The following is a 26,321-nucleotide window of genomic DNA, read 5'->3' on the forward strand; positions in this document are numbered from 1 at the left end:
CACTCCATTTGTGATAACCAAAATGTTCCCATATATTTAAATTGTTTTTATTGAGGTAATGTTAGCTTACTTTACTGTTTGTATTTTGGAGAGTATAGAATCCTCCCCTTCAGAGGTTATTACCACCAAAGCAGCCAAGGTCCACCGCCACAGTCCATTGTGTTTCTTTCCCACTTTGTTCTCGACATACCCAGATATTGCCAAATACCCCCAGATAAACTCCTCAGATATTCTCCCTGGGAGGGGACTTGGGAGGTGGACAAATTGCTCCTGGTTGACAACCACTGAATTAGATTTATTCTTATTGTTAACTGGGGTAAAAGGGAGAGCCAGTCAGTGGCCCTGAACACTGGCTTCTTATGTATTTGCACGTTTAATTTTGTAGGAATAGGGTAAAGCATAACCACTGTTAACTTAAATATATTCTACTTTTATGTTTATTGCTTGGAGGATTCTTTTTCTGGAGAAGAAAAAATGAAAAGAAAATGAAAAAAAAAAAAAGACAATTAAGGTATAAAGATGTTATATATGTCATCCCCAAAGGAGGAGATTGAGGTTTTCAAATTATAGTTTCCTATGAATAATAACACAGGCATATGATTCTGTAACTTTTTTTTCCTTTTGATTTTAACTAGCCTAGCTAAATGTGAATTATGAGGAGAAAAACCTAAGAGGCCTTACTTGAAACACTTTTCACTAGATGAAAACGTTTCAAATTATATAGATTTTCAAGTTGGAAATGACTTTAATTGGTCACTTGGTTCGACTTCTAAGTCTCTTAAATCTGCGGTGCAGGGTGTAACCTGAATGGAAGGAAGGACAGTAGTATCACAGATTCTTAGACCTGTGGCCTCTTCCAGGTGCTCTTGGTGAAAACCAATTTAGAATTAAAGAGAGATTTGGTTCTTTGCAAAACAAAACAAAGCAAAACACACAAAACAAAGTCCAGCCCTCCTCCTGGCCCCAGTGCTGTACTCTAACAGTCTAGAAGAATGTGCCCCCAGGGCTGGAGTTGGACATCATTCGAGCAGGGTTTCCGAGTCAGGCCCATCTGAGAGGTGATGAGGGCCAGGTGTGAGAACAAAAATTCCACCTAATGTTAAGCAGGAACTTATTTTTTTCTATTTGGTCTAAATAATCCGCACATTATTAAAGCATTCCAGTGAGTGAGTGGGAGAAAGAAATGGATGTGAGGCCAGAACCCCAACATGTCACAAGTTCAATAGGTGAGTTCTCCATCCCCCCCATGCCCCCCCCTCTTTGGAAATGTCTTCATTGTTAGAGATGGGAGATAATTCTCTGAGCAACCAGCCAGTCAGGCAGGACGTTTATCCAGAGAACCTCCTCAGCTGGGAGTGGTCCACTTCCACACCTCTAGAGTAGATGATATGATGTCTGAAATAGTAGGCATGCTTTTTCTGGTGCAGAAAAGAGACAAAGGCAATGGCCTTTGGGGTCCATATGGAATCATTTGGGACATCTTCATTTCAGCATGTGATGGAATCACAGGACTTAACACATGGTCTTAAAAGGTTTACTGTTGAGTAAGGCCTGGGGTAAAAGAAGGCATGGGGATGCAGAGAGAGCAAGCAAACAGTTTACATGTACAGGATGTATTTATTCTGTGAAGACACAATCACATTTTACTTGAGTTTTTCTGCACTGTTGTTCAAGTTCTGTCATTCTGTCACGAATGTCTGTCTCCCCCCATGAATCCCACTAAGTCAAAGATTGACGTCCAAACAAGGCATTCCTTAGAGAATGGCTCCAGGAAGACTCATTGGAAGCCTCCCAGCACTGATTAGACTTCGTGGCCTCCATCCAAGATGTCCGGAGTCTTTTAAGTATGAGCTTTGCACTGCAACGTGGGCCATAAAGTGCTGTGGGTGCACTGGGAGGCTGAGGATGTGAGAGCAAGCAAAGGTCAACAGAGAACTGGGGCCAGGGCCAGGGATAGAATTTGATTCCCTAACTTTTCTTCCAGAATTCCAGCAGCCTGGCTTCACCGGGGCCAGCCTGGTTCTGTTCATAGAGTTGTCGTTTGATTTTTGATTACTTCCACACCATTTGCTAACTGTTCATAATTCCTATGCAGTTTTGCTCAGAACATGGGAAACAAAGATAGCAAAACAAGGGGCCTTTATGCCTTTCTATGCTGTCTTCAGTGAATGAAATTGGCTGGGCAGAGCACAGCTTTTCTTGCTGCATTTGATGGGATTTTTTTTTTTTTTTTGCATGAGTGTTTTTAGGAAGAAAATATGTGTGCAGAATAGTTGCAGGATACCTTGTAAAGTGTTTAAAATTTTGCATTCATCCTTCTGTTTTGGCAGAAAGGTACAGTCAGTAGAGTAATGATTTAGTAAACAAATATTTGAATAGATATAAATCAAGCATCATTGTCAGAGCTGCTCCCACTCTACAGTATGTCCTGCAATTTAGAGAAAGTCCATGGTCAGAAGGACCCCTGACCTTAGTCTCCTTCCCCTCTCAGTTGGGTGCCTTGGTGCAGTGTACAAACTGTACAACTGTACATGACTGCACACTGAGGTGAGAAAGTGAGCCATCAATTACATCATTAGGTTGGAAAATTTCTTGAAGGAATTAGGTCCTGAGCAGAGTTTAAAGGAGAAATACTTCTCTTTTAGATATGGCAGCCAAGGGGTGATAGGCTATTTATTTTGAGGGAAAAATCATAAAGACTTGCCAGGTTCTTGTCCCTAAAGTCCTTATCCCTACAGATGAGTTAGTAAAGCCTCCAGGCTGTAGCCACATTCCAATATAGGGGGAAGGGAAGACAGAGCGAAGAACTTAGCATTTGGAATTAATTTCCTCACCTTTCAGAGTCCTGGTACCACCTCATATTTGTCAGTATAGCTTCTTCTTGTTGATTTTCGCCACGTCTTTAGAGTTTTCTTAGTGATAGAATTTTGTGTCTCACTTCCAGCTTTCCCCTACTACCCCCCATTGCTGCCTCTTTCCTTGTCATGGAGTTTTATTCAAATCCAAGACTGTGGTCTCATGACAGAAGGCTATATTTTTTCTGATATGATGGGGCTTCCTGATCTTCTGGCAGCCTGCATGCCTCCAGGCACCTACCACCTGGACTTCTGACCATTGGCTTCATCTCTTTGGGTGGCCTTTTGGATCAAGGGTCATTTTGGAAGTACATTTTAACGTACAAATGCTACTTGTGTTTACCCCATACATTGCTCTCTTGTCTTTAGACTACCCTTTAGAACAGTGATTCTCAAAAGCGACTACTTATTAACATTGCCTGGGGAGTTTTCTAAAATAAGGATAAACAGGAATGACTCCAGATGAATGAAAGCAGTTTCTGGAGATGCCCAGGCACTGGTAGTTTTAAGTCTCCACACGTTATTCCAACAGACAGGCACAGTCAAGGACCACTGTTTCAGCCTCACCTTCCCACAGCTCTCTCACCTAGATAAGTCAGGGTTTACCCTGCTCCCAAGGTAAGCCCTGAGGTTTTGTCCCAGTCAGTGAGTTGAATTGCATGTGTGGTTCCAGTTTTCCCTGGAATGACCTGGCTCCTGAGATTATCAGAGCACCTTAGATTATGATTATGTTTTGGAACCAGGAGGCTGAGAGGGATATCTGGAGATCCAAAGCAAGCTGTTTGTGGTCTCTTTAGCCTGTAATTCTAATAAATACCATCCTCAGCCTTGTCCTGCACAGGAAAAAACATCCTTTGTAGGAAGTTCCCAGCTTCTAAATGGGTTGTATTCCAACATTTGTTTGTGGTCAGTAGTAGCCTGTTTCCATAGTAACACAGTGACAGAGGAAAGTGGCAGGTCACAATAGTCTCCTACTCCTTAAGAAGATGAACTTTAGAACGAACAGAGCTAAAGAACCAAGACATCCTATGATGAGGATGACACATGAAACTGACATTTTCGTATGTCAAAAATGGTGGGAGATTGGCATTTTTATGTGCACTCAACTTGTCTGAGTTTTACATTTGGGGGTTGGGGGTGGAGAAAGAGCAGTTTTAAACACTTGATTGGAGTGTTTAGAACACATTCGCCTGAATGAGGATTCCATGAGGACAACTATCCCTGCGCTCCCACCCATCCCTCTAGCCAAGTGAAATGTGGCAAGGGACATAAGGATGTCCAGGGGAACAAGTACACAATGAGCATGGATCGCTATTGGTCTTGGGATAAAGAGGGAGTGAGAGGGGAAGATGGGGCCCTAATGTCAGTTAGCAGCAGGAGGGCAGACATTCTCGAAGAAGCCAAGAAGGGATTGCATGGACAACGGACCCTTTCTTAGGCTGTCCTCCGGGAGTTGGGGGCAGTGTCAGCTGTTTTGTCAGGAGCTGGGCAGACTGCAGCATGGGTTGAAGTGAAGCATCAGTTCCTCAGGCGTGGGTCCTGTCCCAGCCCAGAAGGTGTAGGTGAGGTCAGTGAAAGTTTCCTTGTGTGATGAGTGTGATGAGTGACGAGCATGTTCTGTGGATGAGCCAAGCCATATGAGCCTTGCTTTATGTGCAGAGTCTTACAAGAGAAAGTACATCTTGACAATGGGTTGCCTTATGAGTCATGCGGTTGCATTGTGTCTTTTTCCTTACGAATGCACAAAGTCCATTCTGTTTTCAGAGCTCAGGAAAGCTGCTCGTTGCACAGTAGGTGTAGCTAAGTGTTGCCTGGGAAACAGGCAATGCTGATTCTTTTTTCTTTTTTCTAATAAGGTAACATTTTTACACCATTACTTGTGATCCTGAGGTACAGGATCACACCTCTTCATGTGCATATCATGGCATCACACCCAACACCAAGGCACAGTGCTGCACCATAGTCTGCTGGGACCCCTCCCCACTGCTTTTCCCCCTCCCCCTTTTGTAACCTCAATTCCATGGTCAGATTTCTAGGTTTTGTTATTGATTTGGTTTTGTCTGAGCCCCCTTTTTAATGAAAAAGATCATGAATGTGATACCTCTAGAGGGAAATGAAGCAGTTCTCAGAAAAATTTTCATGTATTTTTATTATCGCATTAACTGTTTTAGGAAAAGGCTGTATGTTTGCTTAGAAGGAAGCTGCTTTCTGTATTTCAAAGTTCATTGTGTATCTTTCGTAGGAAAACACCATTTTTGTTGATGATTATCCTTTTCCCAGTAATCTAAGCTCCTATTTTGACTCTACATACATTAAAATCTGATTTGTAAATAAAGAGGTTTGAGATCTGTGCTGCTCCATAGGAATTCCAGGTCAACAGGGGAACTCTCTGGCCTCTACCAGAGTTGGCTGTCTGAGGACAACTGGGGATTTATATTTGGAGCAGATGAGAATGGAAGTGATATTAAAAAAATGAAAAAGATTTGATCACAAGAACTACAAAGATTATGGAAGCTCTGTTTTTCTCCTCAGTCAAGCAAAATAAATTACAAAGGAAAAAAAAAAAGCCCAAAACCAACAAAAGCCATTTATGGCAGTCTTCACAATAGCCTGGGTCACATCTTTCAAAAAAAAAATTAATGTAGCAGCAAACAAATGATTATAAATTCCATGGACTCTGAAAAGCAGGCTGATCTCTATGCTTTTGCAAGTGATTTCCATAATGCATTTCCCTTTACCATCACATTTTAATGCCATCTGTTGCCTGTTTTAATGCGTGAGGTCAATTCTGGATCACTTCATGCAATTATGCAAATAAAGCTCCTATAAAATTCAGGAAAGCAGTGCTATGTCAGTCACCTCTGAAAGCCTCCTAGTGATAGCCTCCCTCTAGACCAGGAAACTGTATCATTTTTTCCATTGTTTAATGCATCTTAGAAGTAAGAGTTTGTAAACCTCTTTTAGAAATGGCTTCTAACATTTTTTTCCATGTTTTACTTATTTTTGAGATGGTCTGAAGTAGTCTAATTTTTTTAGCTTGTGAGCAGTGCTAATTGGGCTAATTTCTAGACTGGGGCTAATCTGACTCCACATCATCTTCTGCACACCCAGCAAAACACAGACACACCAGGCTGTGCTAACCTGATGGGGACTGTGCCCCAGCTGCAGTCAAGGGGAGGGGCATGTGGACTTCCCTCATCATTTTTCTTCTATGAGTATGCAGCGCACACAGCAATAGACAGTGATCCTCAGCACAATACAGGAAATGATATCACACCAGAGCTACCGTCTAGTATTTGTGCTTGTCCAGGGCGGAGGTCAGGGCTGGGTAGCGGTAGAGTTAAGAAGAGAACATGTTTTTTCTCTACAGAATAGTATGCTTGTCTCCAAAGAAACATAATAAAAATACTTTTCCCATTGTGGGCAGATAGGCTGTATTTGGACTACTTAGAGAACAGAGTGTTTAGGTAAAAAGGCAGAGATGTAGCCTTTAAAAAATAGAAAGAGAAGCTATTCTAACCATAATTAGAGAAGTGGGTAGTTGGTATGGAAGAAAAAAAAAATTCAGTAGGTAAGAACTGTAAGCAAAATGAACTATGGGCAAGTTTATAGGCAGATAACAAATAAAGACCATCTCCAAAAGAGAAATAGAACCTTGTGGAATGGGCTAGGACATCAGAGATTCAGTTATTCAAATAACACATATTTATGGAGTGCCTGCTATGTCTAAGCACTAAGATAAGCACTGGAGCAGAGCAGTGAACCAAAAAAAAAAAGTCCCTTAGAGATTACTTCCTAATGGAGAGGCAGAGAATAAACTATAAATGGGCAAATAAATCCATTTATAGATAAATGCATATGGACAAATAATATACTTATTGCAGTAATAATAAAATTAATGTAATTCCAGATAATACAAAAGACTCTAAAAATTTAAAACAAGATAAGGGAATAGAAAGAGCCAGGGGTGCTTGTAACTGGCAGCATGAATATTCTACTGAATTCCTCTCTGAGGAGGCAACATTTCAGCAGAGAGACCTGAGGTCTGTGGAGGGTGGGCTACTGAACATTGGGGGGAATATTGTCCTAGGAGGAGAAAAAGCTGGTGTAAAGTCCCAAGGCTTGGAGCATACCTGGAAGTATCAGGGAGGCCTGTATGGATGGATCAGAATTAGCGAGGGGAGAAGGGGGCTTGATGAGATCCAAGCTAGAGAGGTGAGGCTGATAGAGGGCAAGCATACACAAACACACACACACACAAACACAGAGACACATACAGAAATTGGATAAAATTATTAGACTATCTCCTTTAAAATATTTTTTGCAGGCTTTTGAAAAACTTACTGAATTGTGGTTTGACATTATATTAGTTGTTTCAGAATAATACAGATAGTCACACATTCACAGGCATCTTGTCAAAGGCATTAAAGAGAAGTATGCATTTTTTAAAAATAAACTTTTTTCTTTTCTTTTTTTTAAGATTTATTTTTATTATGCACAACAGAACTGGGGTGTAGGCCAGAGGTGCTGGGGGTGAGAGGATTCATCAGAGACAGAGTGGGGAGCAGAACAGGTGGATCTACTGAGGGGAACAGCAGGTGAGACAGGAGAGGTCTGCTGCACCGTGTGGGCAGCTCCCTGGCCAGGGATCGAACTCAGGCCACAGTGGCTAGCAATAACTTGATAGTGCTGAGACTTTAACCCCTGCATCACCAGAGAGGCCCTAAACTTTTTTATTTTCTTACATCATTCATTTTCATACAATATTTGATTTCTCCTGTCAAGTGTAGTCCCCATATATCTCCCACCACAAATCATCTGTGTACTATTCCCATAGTCCCTTGTGTTCTTTCCTCCTGGGTTTTGATCCCATCCTGGCCCCTGCTCTATGTCTCAGCTCTATAGTTTGCCTGTAAGTTTTGTGGTAACTACAAGTTTTCATTAGAATTTTATTTTTTAACTGCATGTATTTTAAAAATGTATTTATTTATTTATACAAGAACCGGGGTATAGGCCAGATGTGCGGTAGGGTGAGAGGATTCCCCAGAGACAGAGCGGGGAACAGAACAGGCTGACTGACGAAATACACTGCTGAGGGGAGCAGCGGGTGAGACAGGAGAGGTCTGCTGTGCCATGTGGGACCCTCACCGGCCGACTGGGATCGAACCAGCACTGTAGAGGCTGCGGACAGTTTCACAGTGCTACACTCAATCGCCTGTGCCACCAGGGGAGGCCCCACTGCATGTATTTTATTTTTTCTATTTTACTATATTACTAAATGAGTTGAATATGCTTTCATTTGATAATAGTTCACAGGGCATGTGGACACAATTTTATTCCTTTTAGAACTCAAGTATTTTCACAGTATATATTTTTGTCAAATCATTATGTCATACACCTGAAACCAATATAAATTTATATGTCAGTTATCACAATAAAAATAAAACAATCACAAAAAAGAACTCAATAATCATATCTTTATCCTGAATAATAAAATTTTAGAGCAAACGGGACTGAAAGACAGAGAATACCTAAATATTTCATACAGCAAAGCAATTTGTATAATAACAAGAGCATTGGTGTGAATCATAACTCTATAATTTACCGTCTGGTCTTCTACGTTGAAGGGGTAGGAGGGGACCGCGCAGGATTTCTATGATTCGAGCAGATGGGGTGAAAGAGGAGAGTCCTGGAGCACCTGGTGGCTTTTGCAGGCTTTTATTGGGTTTACCAGGTACACAGCAGGCAGGGGTGCTGGGGAGGCCTGGAGGCTGGGAGGCCTTCCAGCCCCCAGCAAATCTTCAGTCTTTCTGGTCTCTCCGACATTCTCTCATGGTCACTGCTTCTCTTTCCCTCTCCTGTTCCATTCTGCTGGTGTCCCTGTGACACCACCTGTAGGGTAAATGCTTTTTCAGGCTTTTCTGCCCTCCCACCATTAGGATTGCCCTGCAGATGGGGCACCTGCAGTTGTTACATTGTTGCAAACTATCTTATTTACTTCTGTGGGCCATGGGAGGAGTATTGAGGCAGTCACCAAGAGAAGCAGAAGAGGCAGGAGAGAAGGGCAGAAGAGAAGCCAGAGAAGCCCAGAGTGAAGACTTGCCGGGGCTTGGAGGCCTAGCAGCCCCCTGGCTCCCCTGGGACCCCTGCCTGCCGTGTATCTGGTTGCTGCTTTATATGTAACAGCTCAGTAAAAGCCTGAGAAACCCACTGAGGGCTCCAGGACTCTCCTTTACTGGCCTGTTTGCTTGGATCCTAGAAAACCTGCTCAGTGGCCATCCTGCCCCCACACTGCCCTTATAAGCCCAGTCTCAGCCCAGACGTACCCATCTATATATGCCTACACCCTACTCCAGGTGCCCGCCATAAGGCATACATTCAGGACCGCAGGGTTTCATCATTAATCCTAATGGCAGGAGAAAAGCCTGATATCATTTACCCCTCATATGTGTTTACAGAGTCTCAATTTTCTTGTGTACAAAATGGGGACAAGAGGGACTTCCATGTTTGTGGAGAGCTATGTGTTAAACACATGGCTGGTTTGGGGTAGGAGTTAACAGCATTGTTTGCCCTGACTCACCACAGCTGAAGTCACCAACATAGAATCATAGAGCTGAAATCAGGGCCCTGGTGTTCTCACTTGATTTCCAGATTTCATCCTTTTCTAATAGTTACTGACTTGCTCATGTTCTGGATACTGTGATTTCTCTAGTGAAGCTTCATGGTCCCATGTGAAAGTGAAGGAGGATAGGCATCTTGCTGTTCTCATCTTGAGTCTGTCATCAGGGCCAAAGAGAGTCACTGGGACCTTCACCTGGGAGTTGTTTGTAACATGGGGACAAGCTGCAAACAACCAGATGCTGCCTTGTCCGTGAAGGCTTTCTCAGAATGTACGGGCATTGGAGTGCCCTGTGTAGAGACATTTAAATGAGAATCAGTGCGGAACATCATTCTCTTCCCAAATCACTGGTCTTCCAAAAACAGTGAGGGGCCTGTGCTAGCTTTTTGTTTTAAATTCTTCTTTTTTAAAGATCAACTGAAATACACTGCTGAGGGGAGCAGCGGGTGAGGCAGGAGAGGTCTGCTGCCATGTGGGTCACCTCCCTGCCTGGGGATTGAACTCGTGCTGCAGTGGCTGCAGATAGCTTCATGGGTTGCGTCTTAACCCCTTGCACCACCAGGGCTTTTTTTTAATTCTTAAAGAAAAGGGAGTATTTTCTCAACAGAACCAAGAACTGATCAATTCCTGATTTCTGCCATCAATTCCCTTTCTCCAGGTAATGCAGGCTACTGCATATTTTTAAGTCACATACTTGTGTGTTTCCATCTGTGTATTTGTGCCTGTATCTTTCTCATTTTCCCCTTCATCTTCTCTCCAAACACTGGAAATCATCTTGCTCACTCTTTGACATTTGTATAATGCACCCATCACCAGAAGCTAATTGCTTTCCAACATTTTTCTGCAAATTCCAATATGGAGTTGAGCTCTCCCTTCTTAGAACAATGGGTAACTGTTCCATCTACAGGATTAGACCATGCAAATTTGACAAAAAGTCCAACACTGCTCACAATTTCCCTGTGGCTGGCCATGCTTCTGGAATTTACACTGATGACAGACCTCTTCAAGGGTTATCTTAGTCCCACTAAAGATAGAAATAAAACCTATAGACTTAATTTATTTCTATCCACAAGCTATGTTCACCTTCACAAACAATATGAAGCAGCAAATACTACCTCTGAGCCTCTCTGTCCTGAGATTGAGGATGACTCAAGGGTGGCTCAGGGTACTTCTGATGGTCCACACCGAGTAAGGAGGCTGAGGTCTAGACGCTCCCTGGAGAGAAGATTATATCATCATCCCTCTAGAAGGATCACATCACTCCTGAAACAACTCTTGTTTAAAAATCATCAAAAGCTGCATTCCATAAACTTAGAGGCTAATACTAAAATTAATGCTTAATTATGCACACACTTGCTCTGTGCATGTGCCCAAAAGAGAACCTAAAAGAGAATAGTGTTGAGTGGGTGGCTATGCAAAGAGCATGTGCAATGGGAGCAGATAGATTCAAGTTCAAATCCTGACTCGACTCAGCAACTAGCTGCGTGTTCTTGAGCAAGAGGGACAATCTCTGCAAATCTGTCTCCTCATCTTTTTTTCTTTTTCGAACACATTAGGGAAGTTTATTTCTTTTTTTTTTTTTCCTGATCATAAACTCTCCTAGGAATGAAAATAAAAAATAAAAATAAAAATCACAAACAGTTGAATCATGAATCTTTTGAAGTGTTTCTCCTTATCTGTTAAATGGTGGTGAATATATCCTTTGCTTTCTTTCTCCTGAGGTCCCTCCTGCAACTGCACTCAGCTGCCTCATCAGCAGAGGACTGATTGTATTTTCAAATTTACCTCATTCTCTTAGATGTTTAGCTGAGGGCACTATCAGAAATGTAGGGACTAGAGCCAGAAATGGAGTCTGGATGATACTCTGTGTCTACTACTTGTACTGAAGAAGCAGATGCTCATTGGACCCATGAAGTTGGATAAAGGTGCATGGCTGATAACTGAGTTGAAGTCAGTGTGACCTGTGTCTGCAAGGCACAGATGCCCTTGCAGGTGGTTATTTCCCCCAGGGCAAATGGAAGATTGCAGAAGCTTCAAGTCAACATTTGTAATACATGGGGAGTGGTATCTTTGGCTTTAGATGGCTATACGGATTCACAACACTGACACGCCTTGCATGTATTGGGTGTTCAGTAAATAACAGTTACTCTTTTTTATCTATGGGGACAGAGAGGAGGATGAAAGGAGATACAGGAGATACCACCGGTAATAGAGTTTTTGGTTAATATCAGAACTGGGAACATCAGTAGCATTAGTCCAAGACTGATTTCCATCTGTCAAGAGCTGCATGACTGACTGTGCCTGTTCTACTCTCCATCTGACAACTGGCATGATTTACTGAAGTCACCATATTGCATCTGGTCTTTCCTATCACTAGGATGCTAGTCTGGGTAGATGGAAGGGATGTGAGCAGTTTGGTCCTACTGTTGACACTTCTATTTGCTTGTCTCCAAACCAGAGCACTGGGTGGAGGAGGAGGCAGTGGGCATGCTGGCTGTGGGTTAGCTGGTCCCCCATGTGCTTCTAACATTCCCTTTGAGGTAAGTGGAGCCACATTTCTTTCCTGGCAACTGCAGAGCCCAAGCGTCAGCAGAGAGCTTTGAAGTTTCCCAGAAAGAAAAGGCATTCTATAAAGAGAAGGAATTATTATTGCTTCCTTACTTTGGTGAGTTAGCGATGGTCTTGTGCGTTTGGAAAGCAGTGGTTGACTTCACTTTCAATTGTCTTGACTTATTTTGAATCAAAAATGAAAACCCTTTTTAGTTATATATGATTAGCAAAAACAAACAAAATAACACAGATGAATATAACCCTGACTTCTTTTTTCCTTCCAGGGTTGTACAAATACATATTTGTGAATCTGAAAGTAAATAAAAGCAAATGAAAAATGGGTGTGATTCTAAAATCTTACAACATGCTGCAGGAATTTAAATAACATTAATTTTATTGATATGCTTTTTTGTTCCATACTCAGAATTTGTATTTAACTTCTCTTTTAAAATAGGCCTTGGGATAGGCTTGTTAGTTTGCTTTTAAGATTGACCCAAATTCAGTCCTCCAACTTTCCCTCCTAATCACCTCCATTTTCACTGCCTCTTTCTTTTCAATATGGGATAGTTCTTTCTCCTTTATCTCTGTGTGAGAAATAACTCTTCCCCCATTGTATGCACAATGCAGTTTGATTTTTTGCCGGCCTCAAGAAAGATCACCTGTAGCAATGGAGTTTATGGATGTGAATATAATAGTGGATCTTTAATTGACTCCAAGGGGACAGAGAGGATTTAGTGGCCGTAGCTGACATGCTTGATTAGAACATCAATATTAGCCACAGCATATCCAGTGTCTACTGTATATAAAGCATTGTGTTAGGTGAGATGGGATATTTCCAAATAGAGAAGATACTCAGCGGATATTTACTGAAGGTGTGTCACCAGGGATGCAGACCATAGAAATCCAGAGTGGCAAGGTTCAGTGGAAGGATCAGTGGAAGAATCCCACAGCACTGGGATTCACTTTTATCTTGAAAGGCAGAGAGTAGGGGAAAGGCTTTTCCAAGCACAGGGACTTCAGAGAGAATGTTAAAAAGACCCAAGAATCCTGAGGTGAAGAGGAGAGAGTGAACAGACCCATTACCTTGGAGCAGAATGAAGAGTTAGGAACTTGGAAGGTGGGTGGAGAAAAGTGAGTTGGGAAAGGCAAAGGTCAAGGAGCAGAAGTGGTGACAGTATCTGGGAAAAGTAGATCTAGCTCAAACACCTAAAAACAAAACCTTAACTAAAGTTAAGGGATCAAGGATTCAGGGAGAGTAAATAGTTTATCGGACTGGGCAGAGGTGGAATTAATAAATAGCCTTACAATAAAGGCAGGATTGTGAGGGGAATTAAGGTGTGTGTTTCCTTCCTGACCTCAAACACTGACCTCCTCCTCTTCCCACCTTCAGACTGGCAGTGTTTCAGGTCTCTTGAAGACAGTTAATCCTAGAGATTAAGCCCATAGATTTCGTTAATTCTCTATCCACCATATTGGCTCTATAACCAGAAAATCAACATTTCTGTGCTTCAACATCCTCATGGGAATAGTAGTACCTACGTCAGGATTGTTCCTCCCAGTGGGGGAATGGTAGTACCTATGTCAGGATTGTTGAGAGAACTAAAAGAGTCAAAGCTCATGATCTACTCACCATTACCTGGGCATTAGCTGTATTATTGAGGCTCTTCTTTGTTGCCATGTTTCCTGTGCATACAACCAGGAGAAAAAGCTATTCCTGGAAATGAGATTGGAGATCTAGTGTGGTTGGAGTAAAAAGGCAAATAGTTTTTGAAAAATTAGAAATCAGACCCTTTCCTATGGTGCAGTTAACTGGTTCCTTTCATGCTCAGAACTGGAAAAGGATTGAAATCCCCCCCACCCCCACCTTTTACCTTCTGCCTCATGCCCTGTCCCCTTGCATCATACATGGTGACCCTCTATGCTGATACCTTCCAGGTAACATTAAAAGAAAGTTCCTATGTTAGAGGACAGCTGAAATAGGAAGACAGCATGGGAAGCTTGTGAAGTCTCCCAGTAAATTGAGAAGGCATCACTTATTTTCTGTATGCAAATTGTTGTACTGAATATCTACTGAATAGCTACACTTCTTTTTTTTTTTTTTTTGGTGGGACCCTCGCCAGTGGCCGGGAACGAACCAGCACTGCAGAGGCTGCAGGCAGCCCAGGTGAGGCCCTGAATATGTACACTTCTAAGGGAAGAGGAAATTAAATTCAGTGACTTACAAAGTACTAGGTGCTTTCACATGTATTATCTCATTTAGTCCTTATCACCATCCTACAGAATTCATTATTCTCACTTTGAGGATGAGGAGACAAATTGAGAGCCATTAGGTTACATGTTTATGGGTAAATTGCTTGTAAGCAACTCCTAAACTATGTCTCCTATAATGAAATCATTAAAAACAATGCTTTGATTTTTTTCCCTCCTAGGAAAACAGGAATTTTTCTCTCAAAATATTAGTGAATCCGGATGATTGTTTAGCATGTATTCCTGACCTCTGTCCTTGTGATTATAGTTCCTGAATTTCTACTGGTCATAGCAGCTGGTGATAAGTGTCCGCAGAGTAATAGCAAACCAATCCAGACACCTTAGAATCCCTGTTCATAAATCAGAAAACTAGATGACCACACTGTCCTTCCTGCCTATGGAGTGGAGAAAACAGATTTCATGGGGAGGTAAAGATGTATATGAGGGTATGTTTTATAGAAGTCACTGAGCTAGGTTCTTTTGAGAACCAAATCATTTTGAAAACTTTGTACAGCCTCGAAAGGCTTTTGGTACAACCGTTAGTGACCAACTCAGATGGTAAAAGCAGATTCTCCTGCCTGGACACTCATCATTCAGTTGTTTGGGTTCCCAAATGGGCACCAACCTTATAGGTGTCTTCTCTGCATGTCAGCCGTCAGAGAACCACATACTCCCTGCCTGACGTTGGCACATGTGGCTGGGGGAGAGGATCTTTGAATATGGGCCTGCCCTTCTGTGGGAGTCATGTCACATTTGCTGGAGGGGAGGGGGGAGGCTATTGTCTTGCCTGTAGCTTAGCTCTGGGGCCTGACTGCCTGCCATCCACCTTCCTCTAAAGAAGGTGAGGGGTGAGCCTAGCTGGACGATGATTCTGGAAAGGAAGTGTGGGATGGTGTTCTTTCTTCAGTCCTCATAGTTCAGTCCTCTAGAGAAGGTGAGGGGTGAGCCTAGCTGGAGGGTGATTCTGGAGAGGAGGTGTGGGATGGTGTTCTTTCTTCAGTCCTCATAGTTGTTGCTGACATCCTTTCAGACATGGAGTGAGACCTAAACCTATTGCACCCAAGAACATGCTCAAAACTCTAGCCGGCTAGCTCCTCCCTGTGCATGCGCACAAGCTCAAGTCTTCCTTAAAAGGCCTGTTCTTATGTTTTTGATAGGAATTTTTAGAACTATTCTGTGTACAAACAAAGCTATGTGGATGAAGACCTTGTTTTTATTCTGTTGTATTGGAATTGAACATCCTAGTGGTTTTGACAAATGTATCTATCAATACAATCATAGTATCATACAGAATAGTTTTGTTGTCCTAAAATTCTTCTGTGCTGTACACATTTGTCCTTTTCACTACCTAATTTCTTTCACTATTTCATTGTTCAGCCTTTTCTAGAATGACATAGAGTTGAAATCATATAATATATCGCCCTTTTACAAAGGTTTATTTCACTTCATAATAAATATTTGAGGACCCTCTATGTCATTTTATGGCTTGACAGCTCAGTTCTTTTAAGTGGTGAATAGTATTCCATTATATGGATGCAACAGCTTATTTATCTGTTAGCCTACTTATGGAGCATCTTAGTTACTGCCAAGTTTTGACAGATATGGGAATAAAACTGCTATAAACATTTGTGTAAGTTTTTGTGTGGATGTAAGTTTTCAGCTCATTTGGGTAAATACTATGTGTGTGTTTGCTGGATTGTATGGCAAGCCTGTATTCCAAAGTGATTGCATCATTTGGCATTCCCACCAGCTGTAAATAAGGGTTCCTGTTGCTCCGCATTCCTGTAAGCCTGTGGTATTGTCTTGTTTTAGATTTTGGCCATTCAAATAGGTGTGTATTAGTATCTCATTACTTTAATTTGCATTGTCCTGATGACATATGGTGTGGAACATCTTTTCACATGTTCATTTGCCATGTGAGTATCTTCTTTGATGAAGTATCTTTTAAGACTTTAGTCTCACTTTTAAATTTAGTTAGTTATTTTCTTGTGGCTGAGTTTTAAGCTTTCTTTGTATATTTTGGTAACAGTGCTTTATCAGATGTCAATAAAAAGGCCAGGACCTTGCTCTTGAACAGCATCCTGCATCCATCCTGCATCCATAGCCTGTTCCACGACTCCCATTTCTTTTTTTTTTTAATCACTGTGGAGTTGCTGATGCAACAATCAGGATTTTCTCCCATGCAATTATCTAAGAGTTTTATAGTTCTGAGCTTTATATTTAGGTCTATAATCCAATTTAAAATAATTTTTGTGAAGAGTATAAGTCTGTGTCTAGATTCATTTTTTTTGCACGTGGATGTATAGTTGTTTCATCATTTGTTAAAAAGATGACCTTTTCTTCATTGTATTGCATTTGTTCCTTATTAACAACAATCAGTTGACTATATTTGCCTATATTTATGTGGAGATATATATGTATGTATGCATGTGTGTGTGTATGTATGTGTGTGTATGTGTGTGTATATATATATATATATATATATATATATTATAAACTTTTCTAGTATGACTTCTGAGTTTTGTGTCCTTAAAAAAGATCTTATGTTTTCATCTAGTTGTTTTGTGGGATTATTATTTAAGACATGGTTTTGTGTTGAGTGGAAATTTGAAAAGTTATTTTTCAGTTGTGCTTTTGTAAGACCAAGGCTACCATTCATCAAACACAAGCCCTTCTCCTGAGAATATATACTTTATAATCTATTTCTTCTCCTTTCCCTAAAATTTTCATTCAGTGGAAAATAAATTTTATTTTGAGTCATCCCAAAACGGAATCAACTGCTTCTTAAATACTCTTCTGTACCTGGAAATGTTCAAATTGAGATTGTCGCATGGATGTTCATAGAGGACTCTTTTCTGCATTGCTTGAGATAAAATCTAAAGCAGTGAAATATGGGACCATTTATTTAACTTTATATTTTCAAGTAGTCATATTTAAGAAAGTAAAAAAGAAACAGGTAAAATTAACTTAAAATACTTGATTTGTTGAAATAACATTTCAACACAGAATAAAAATGAAAATTATTAATATATTTAGTTCTATTTATCACATACCAAGTCTTCAAAATCCATTGTGCATTTTACACGTACAACACATCTCAAATTGGATAACTACATTTCGAATGCTCAATAGTCACTTGTAGCTAGCAGCTACTGGATATCACATTGGATGTCTCAGGTCTAGATAGGACCCATGCCAGTGGTAAGTCATCATAGAATAGCCTAGTAAATGGTGCTAGATCAACTATGACTTGGCCAAGTGTGGATAAGTGGAGATTGCTTGGGAGTGAAGTCAGAAGACCTGAGGTCTACACAATACAAATTAGCACAGTGGATATATGAACTTTGCTCTACCTCTGTACTTCAGCTTCTTCATCTTTAACGTGGATGTCAGAAGACTTGTTTTACTCACCTTGCAGAATTGTTGTGTGACTCAAAGGTGTGAAGGTGTTTGAAGAGTTGAAAGCACATCAAATGTGATGCAATTGCTTAAGCAGAGCCAGTCACTCAGCAGTGGCACTGTTCCCAGTTCTGCCACAGCCTTGTTGAACACCCTTAATCTCTTTATGACTCTGTTTTTCCAACTGTTATGCAGGAAATATTTGAAAGAACCCTTTGAAGTGAATGATATAATGGTAACAGATAAAAGGAATTGTAACGGTATAGTTTCCGGGTGGCCATCACAGCTCTCCATCTTCAAAACATACAAGAGGCATGTGAATAGTAGACATTAAAGGAGAGAAGTCATGTTGAACAAACACTGGATTGTGGGCTGCTTTGCTTCAAATTCCATCTCTGTACTGGGTTAATTATGTGGCACAATTTTTATATCTATACACTGGGAGTCTTAATAGTCCTCCCTCATAGGTACTATGGATGAATTAGAAGTAAAGTGGCGCCATTCTTCCAGTTCTGTGAGTCTGTAAGGAGAATCATTGTCATGCTGACCAAAGCAGAGGAAGATATTGCTATGGAAGAAATAGAATGGGACATGGTTCACATTTGATTTCATAAACTCTCATGTTTCATTTCCTTTCTCAGTTTGGAGAGCTATGATGTTTTTCTTCTCTAGGACTTTCGTTCAGTCTCTAAATATTTATTGAGGCCCATCATGATGCTAAGAATTGAGCAAAACAGACAGAAACCCTACATAACTTCATGGGACATGTGGGGGAAAAGATAAATAAAACAGCTATACAAACACAGCACTATGAAAGGACAGCTGCAGGGACTGTGGCGTGTGGAGCAGGCACTATGTGTTTCAACATGATGTTTTATGTGTAATGGGGATGTTATAATATTGGGGAGACATTATGATATAGATAGTACAAGAATTTTTCACAATTGTTCTTTAATTTGCAAGAGCAGGAAATCATTTAGGTGTATAGGGAAAGGATTACTAGAGAGAATAAAGAAATTCTTATAAGATCTCTATCTAGATAGGAATCAAACAAAAATACCATTCTCCCAAACAGGAAAATATTTTACCTGAGAAGGTATTTTGATGAATGTAAGTTTTAGGAATGGCCCATCCTGGATTAGCAGTAGTCTTTAGGATTAGCAGCAGAGAGGAGTATTCGATTGGCCTGTTCTTTGGGATGAATATTTTGTGAAAGAAATTATACCTTGAAATCACGTTGCAAAGTTTTATCAAGAAATGAAAATGCTACCTTCATACACAATTGCTACAGGTCACAGTGAAAAAGGGTGTGGCTATTTATCTGTCTTAAAAAACCTGATTGCTAGATCAGAATTAATCTATACTATTGCTCTGCCTTATGGAGTAAAAACACTTGCAGATCATTCTGATTTCACTCTGCGGGGAAGGGGTAATCTGTTCATTTGATCCTTCATTTTATTTTTCAAGTGAAGGTTTTCTCACCAGTGTCTTCCTTCATACCAGTCAAAAGTGCATTTGAGGCAACACCTGATGTGAGATTGTGATTGCTGGCAAAGCTTCAAGTGTCCTCATTAAGTCTTATCTTTTTCAGATTAAATAACTTTTTAAAATTTCAATTAACAGTTTTGAGCACTGACTGTATGCCAAGCAATAGATTAAGGCTTAGTGTTGAAGAAAGAGTGTAATAATAGGATCTGTCTTAAAGAGGGACTAACCACATATTTGTAAATGGATCAAGGAAGTCTTCCGAGAGGAGACGATTCTGTGGCTAGATATTGAAGGATATGGAGAAATCAATAAGGAGATAGAAGAAGGGCATTTTAAGTAGAAAGAAGATCATGGAGAGGTAATAACATGGAGTAGAATCCGTACATGGGGAAGAGAACGGTTTTTCCTCCAGTACATCCTTCAAAAAGAGGGACCACTTCAATGACTTTTAGGATATAGATTGACATGATGATTAAGTATTGATCATGTTTTGATGAAAAGACAATAACAAAGAAAAGGAATACACAACATACGGAGAAGGTGTGTCTGTTTTGTCTGCTGAGGAACAGATGTCAAGATGTGTAGATCTTGATTAAATATGCTAGAAATTTTGTGGGAGATGTAGTTGAGGGGGGGCAGGGAGAATCTTCAGATCATGAGATAGCATCCTGCCTGTGAGGTGTCAGGGAAGGGAGGATCACTGGAAGGAAGAGTGTCACCGCAGCACTATTTTAAAGAAGTTGTGGCCAGGCCAATGGGGAGACCTGAAGTCAAAATTACCCTTTTGGTGAGTGCTGTGTTGCTTTGGGTTGGGTCAGCCTTGGTGCCCTCACCATGCTCAGACTGAGAGCAGCCCTTCGGTATTGTGCCTTCTTTATGAAGGAGGTGGACAATTGGGAGGTGCAGTGGCAAAACATTCAATTATGCTTCTGATGGCAAGAGATCTGAGGGACACATTTTTACAGTGGCAGAGAAGGATACTCCTATGAGCCCCGGTTCAGGCCTTACCCATCTGGACTGCACTCCCCACTGCAGACTCACTTCTCTGATGCAGAACTGACTTACAGTTCCCATCACATCCATGAGAAGTGCAAGGAGTTAGGTATATTTGGGGTGAAAATATACTGAGTGGAAGAATTAGAGGTGAGTTTGGTCATGAAAAAATGATTCTGATAGTGGAGGGTTTTGGAGACTATGTTAGAGTGTTTGGACTTTATCTTGTAGACAAGGGCTTGAAAGCAGAGGAACAAGGGCTTGACTTTTTATGAAAATACTCTGCTTATATTCTTAAAGGTGGATTGAAGTGACATAAAACTAAAACATCCAGCTGGGAAGCTTTAGTAACAGTCCCAGCAATGGATATTGAAAGCTGAATAGTTCAGGCTGGTGGAGAGAAAAGAACAGTTTTATTTTAGTAAGTGACAGGATGAAGGGACCAATTATCAAATTATCAAGAGTGAGAGGGGTGGTTGGGGGTGATATCTAGGTTTCTAGAGTGGGAGGAGGGATGGATACATCATGTCATTAACCAATGTGGTACACAGTGGAAGATAAACAAATGAGGTTAGGGGAGAATAGAAAGATACATATTGGAACTGTTGAATTACAGGTCCCAGCAACTGTGCTTCTGATATGGTTTTAGACTCATTATAGTACTGGTTGTTCTCCTCTTAAGTATACTCTGATGCACATCTCAAATGTGTTGTGGATCACAATATATCCAATATTTGATGTAATCAGAGCTCAGGGGATGAAAGCTCCCCTGATGATAGCACTATTTGTTTTTTTGTTTTTTTGTTTTTTTTTTTTTCAATGTAGCTTAAGACTGCACTTGCTTTTTCGGCTGCAGGCTCATGCTGTGGGCTTATTTTGAACTTCTCATTCACTCAAACCCTGAGATCTTTTTTGCATGACCTGTTTATAAGGCAATTTCTTTATTCTGCAATTATTTAGTTTTTAATTTAGTTGCAATATTTTTTATTTGTTCCATTAAATTTTATCTTGTGAATATAGGTATATCACTGCAGTTTATCAAAGCTTATTTTTCAAATATTGATTCTCTTGGTCTTTCTATTTGTGTGTTTTTAAATCTATTTCATCCTCATCGTTGATAGAACAGGGCTAATGGAGAGCTTTGTGCCACTATAGACTTCTTACTTTGTAGATACCTACTACTCAACTTTCTTCTGGAACATTTTTTTTCAATGAATCACAATTATGTAATATGATTTTAAGAAGTTTCAGACAGAATTGCCAATATGTCATTAAGCTCTGATGCTTTTTGTCTCCAGAATGTCCACAATCTACCAATTCGGTGACCCTCTTAAAATAATGACTTGTCTTTCATGAATTCGGGCTGGAATTTAGTCTTACTACTTTTTTTTTCTAAATTCATAAACTAGTTCTTGAGACACCTACTTCCTAAAATATGATGTCAGGCTCATTTACATAATCTTGTCAGATATCATTTTCGTAATCTTTTTTTCTACTTTTGAAATAAGGCTTTGACCCTTGTCCCATTCTTAAGTACTTCCTCTGCCCCAAGACTAGTATCTCAGTTGTTGTATCTTCAGGATCCTTTGAAACTCAGTGTAACAGAGTGGTGAAGAGTGAAGTTAACCTGCCAGGGCAGGAGTACTGGCTGTGAAACTTCCCACTACTTATTTACCCTTCTGAACTGTGACTCCTTGTATGTGAAATGTAGTTAATACTATCAAAGAGTTGTGAAGATCAGAGAAATTAAACCACTTAAAGCTCTTAAAACAGCGCCTGCTGTGTAGTGTGCATAGTCTGTAAAATAGAACTTCATTATTACTCTAGAATGTCCTTTAACTGGACCTGCCACCCTGCTTTCTCGCTATTACCCTGATCTGTCTTTTCTCCTGTTCTCTGTTAAGGATGTAGCCTCTTCTTAAGGACAGGAAGACTGTTATTTTAATAATGAAGATGGAGTTTTAACTGTGAAGCTAGATAGATTTTAATCAAATAACTTGGTTTTCTTTTGACTTTTATGATGCAGAATAATTTATTGACTTATTTTCTTTCATTAGCATGGCCTATTCCTTCAGCTTACTGTGGGATTAAACTCTTGCTTCTGCCTATTGGGAACTTTTCTTGTTGGCACATGTTGTATATCACTCCTCTGGGAAACATTATGGAATGTCTGGGCCCAGCATGTAAATATTTGGGGTGTTGGGTTCCTACATCTGTAAATGGAAGATCCTGGAAGGTTTAGTATCTGGTGATTCTAAAGATTGTTAGGCATTCCATGGAGAAAGGTTTAGCCACAAGGGTGCTAAGCCTAGGTTTGCTGTAGAGAAAAACATTGGGCTCCTGGAACAGAAAACTCCTTCAAGGAGAATGGGAGACTCCTCGCATTAAGGGGCACTTACCATTTTACTGTGTCCCATAGGGCCTCTATCAAGCACAGTGTCAGGGAGGCTGTGGGTGCTTCTCAAAACTGAGTGAAGCAATGAAATGATACTGTGGAACCTAGAAGCAGATCCTGTGAATTCTTAATATAGGAAACCATTCTGTGTCAGGTTTCTGTAAAACCCTCTATCATCTGCAAAATTCCTTCCATTCTGTGTAAACAAATGGCTTTGTCTATGAATAAGACAAAGTTCCTGTGCATAAGCCATGTGGAAGGGATAAACTTGTCAAATTACAACTGGAGTAGCACAGCAATTAAAGAGGGAAATGGATTTTTTCAGGACTGTTGCAATAAGGGAAAAGAGACCACACTAAGGTCTCTCACAGTGGCTCAATTCTAAATACATCCTGAGCAAGTGGGAATTTGTAGGTCAGTGGATAGAAAATTACTAAGAGGAAGCACCAAGTGTTACTCGGGTATTCTGGCTAAACTGACTTTACAGGATTTTGGTTGAAGAATAGATGTTAAGGGTAGAGAATGAGGAATTTGGTCAGATACTGGTGGTGGAACTTCCTCGAAATGAACTTAGCAGATTTCTTGCTAAAACTGAGCTTTTGAAGACATACCCAAGGACAGGGCCTACTTGGAAAAAGGTGACTCAGAGGAGTCTGACTAAAATTTGGTTGGAGTGGGAGTTAGTATATGGGATCAAACTCTAGAAGAACAATAGTTCTGACAAATTTTCCTTTCCTATCCTTTTAATTCATTCAATATGAGACTTGTGAAATCTGATTACCATGGAGGTAAGCTGGCTAGGAAGCTGCATCAATTTTTTAATTGATGCAGCATTCATGAAATGAGATAAGAATTTTCTTTTTTGGCTCTCCCCATATTTCATCACCCCACCACCCCCACCTCCTTTTCCCTGGATATCCTTGTGTTGCTACTTTGAGCAAAAGCTCAGGAGAAATCCCTGGAAAATTAGACTTAAGTCTTAATCGAGCTACAAAAGTTCAAAGCATCACAAGAGACATTAGAGGAAAGCTTACTGAGACTTAAAATTTCATTTTTCCTATTTTTCATTTGAAGCCTTTATTGAAAGGAAGAAATCAGATACTTCTTTCTTCTGCAGAAATAAAGACTGGTATTTCCCCTTTTGTCTCTTCCTAAGATTTATTCAAGGACCTCAGGAGAAGTGGAATGTAACAGGCAAGGCAGCAATTTGTTTAGCTAAATGGGCAGTTCCATTTCCTTTGCTCCACTGCAGTAGGAGACCCCGCCCCCAAGTCACCGGCTAAGGCATTGATATTTGTGTTCATTCACACCCTAGAGAACTCCCCAGCTTCTCCAAGTGCTAGTTTTTGTTTTTTGTTTTTTTTTTTTTGTATTTTTGGAAACAAGAACCGTAAAACTCTTTAAAACATATTGCTTCTGTCAAACCCATCTCTGCTTAGTTGAATCCTGTGGTCACCTTCTAAGCTCCCTCCTTTTACTTCTCCAGAGGACATCAGCATGGGGGCCTTTTTTAAAAATGAGTTTTTGTCATTTCTGGTTTTGAATGGGAGCCAGCTATTGCCTGAAATATCTCTGAACTACAAATGATTTAAGCCCCTGAGGAAGCTTATTCCTCGAAAATGATCTTCTATTTCATAGTAACTGAAGACAATGCTTTTTTTTTTAAAAAAAAAAAATGTAATCTCTGCCACTTCTCGTTTTAACTTGAATGGAAAGAGAATTTCCCTTTGAGGGACCTTCATTAGAAAGAGAAAGAGCAACTCCTCTTCCAACCCTCACCCTGTTCAGTTTCTAGTTCCTTAAAAAGTTGAAGAACTCTGGCTCATGTGTCTTTGTTTCTGGGACCCAGAAAATTTTGGTAAAGGAAGATAGCCCAATTTTTTCCTGAGGAGGAAGTGAAGGTCACAAGACTTGACAGGCTCTTCCCCTAATGTTCTCAAACAAAACCCGCTGAAGAATTGTCTAGATTCTCATTGGTTCTTATAATAAGTCTTGGTGAGTGAATGAATGGTGTTAACTTTTCCATTTCTTTGAATAATTGATTCACAAAGTACTGCTAACCAGCTCATTCACCCTCTACCCCCTTCCCAATTTGTCTGCATGGGAAGGGTTGGTCTAAGTTTGATCATCTTATTTTCCTTAACCCATAAGTTCTGTTAAATTAAATGGAGAAATAACTTTGATTTTATTTCCATTATGTATACTATTGAGTAACATTTGAAACTTTAGGGCTTATCTATTTTAGAATCTAAAGGAGATCATTTATCACCCTCTGCTCCCACTTTCTCATAGAAATCTCAATAGATTTCTTTTTACCACCCATCAGTGAGCTGTTTACTGCAGTGACTCAGAATCACATAATTAGATATCATTGTGGATTATTTGATAAAGATATCTAACTGAAAAATATTCAGGCAAAAAAGCAAAAGCAAGTCAGATTGAAAAAAAAAAGACAACTAACAACTCATAGAACAATAAATGACAGTATAACTATGCAAAAGACTTTGTTCTCATTTTAAATTTACTTTGTCATTTTTTTGGTTGGGGGTTGGATTTCACAAACCCTTCTTGAATATGCTCTCCAAAGAATGCCTGTAGATTGAGGATGGCATTATTGACACTCATGGAGCTGGGCTGTTGGACAGTTCAGTATGACCCAGATGGGATTTGGTGAGCAGGTTTCTTGGGTTCCTTCTGAGAAAAATTTCAGCAGAGTTCTCTGTCCAGTGGGAAACATGGTGAGCTTATTAAGACAGGAGTTTATTTAGGAAAAAAGACGTTTGTATCGACATGTTCAGCAAAGGCTGTATTTTAAAAGAGCAGATGTATTTAAAAAAGAAGAGAAAAGGAAAAAAAAAAAGCAGGCATTTGTATAGGTGAAAACAGTGAGTGCTTAAAGGGCAATAAGTTGCCTTTGAAAGAGACAAGTTTATTAAGAAAAAGAGATGACTGCATAGGTGTCGGTGGACAGTGTTAGGACAAGATCTGTGTTTTGCCAGAGCAAGGGATATCTTTATATGGTGTTTTTTGTGGAATTTTTATAGCTTTGGGGTCAGATTGGGTTAATTGTCTTTAATGACAGAAAAGACTTCCTGACCCCACCTCTGATTCCTGGAAACTTCTATAGCCACTTTAATGACTTGTTAATCATCCCTACCCCCGCTCTGGTTTTTGACCTTCTGAAAACTTTCATCCTAAATTTTCTACTCTAAACTTCCATCAATCCCATAGTCTGGTTTACTCATCCTGACAATGACTAAAGTTGAATGCTTTCAATCAGGTTCGAATAGCCCTCAGTTAGATCTGAACATCAGTGAGATACCACTTTATTGAAAAGTAACAAATTCAGTTTTATACATTAAGGATATGAATATACTTTTGTAAATGCATGTATATTTATGTGTACTCCTCTACACAGCAAATTAAACCTCCTAGAATGTCGGTATGATTTATAGTCAGTGGTTTTCAAGCCATGTTTTGTTGAGTTTAGGCCTGCCACAGAATTACTCAGGTGATATGCTTTATGGATTGAAGGAGATCCTGAGAAGATGAACTTTAGATTCTTTTATCACAGTTCATCTATACCCATTTTTCCTGTGATGAAATTTGGTTGGAAGAGTTCTCCAGCTCAAATTTAAAAAAACACGGATCGAAAATGTCATTCAATTGTGAATTACAAATTTGTCTAGGATATTGATGAAAATTCTTTTGCTAGAATGGTTGGAGTAGTGGCCTTCATTTCAACCTAGTCTTACTACTGGTTCTGATTCTCTTG

The 26,321-nt window shown here is 40.1% G+C and overlaps 1 long non-coding RNA gene across 2 annotated transcripts in view; it reads left to right on the forward strand.

The window, feature by feature from the left end:
- Positions 1-3,818: 3,818 nt before the first annotated feature.
- LOC119261089 (uncharacterized) overlaps positions 3,819-26,321 on the forward strand; it is a 30,702-nt gene continuing 8,199 nt past the window's right edge. The window contains exons 1-2 of one of the 2 annotated variants that reach the window (XR_008549154.1): positions 3,819-3,916; positions 14,145-14,188. This is a non-coding gene — a long non-coding RNA (uncharacterized LOC119261089). The remainder of the gene's footprint in view (positions 3,917-14,144; positions 14,189-26,321) is intronic. The other variant, XR_005128908.2, reaches the window with a different exon arrangement.

The sequence above is a fragment of the Talpa occidentalis genome, unplaced genomic scaffold (genome assembly GCF_014898055.3).
Source record: "Talpa occidentalis isolate TD23 unplaced genomic scaffold, MPIMG_talOcc4v2.1 talOcc4.6, whole genome shotgun sequence".
NCBI classification, from domain to species: Eukaryota; Metazoa; Chordata; class Mammalia; order Eulipotyphla; family Talpidae; genus Talpa; species Talpa occidentalis.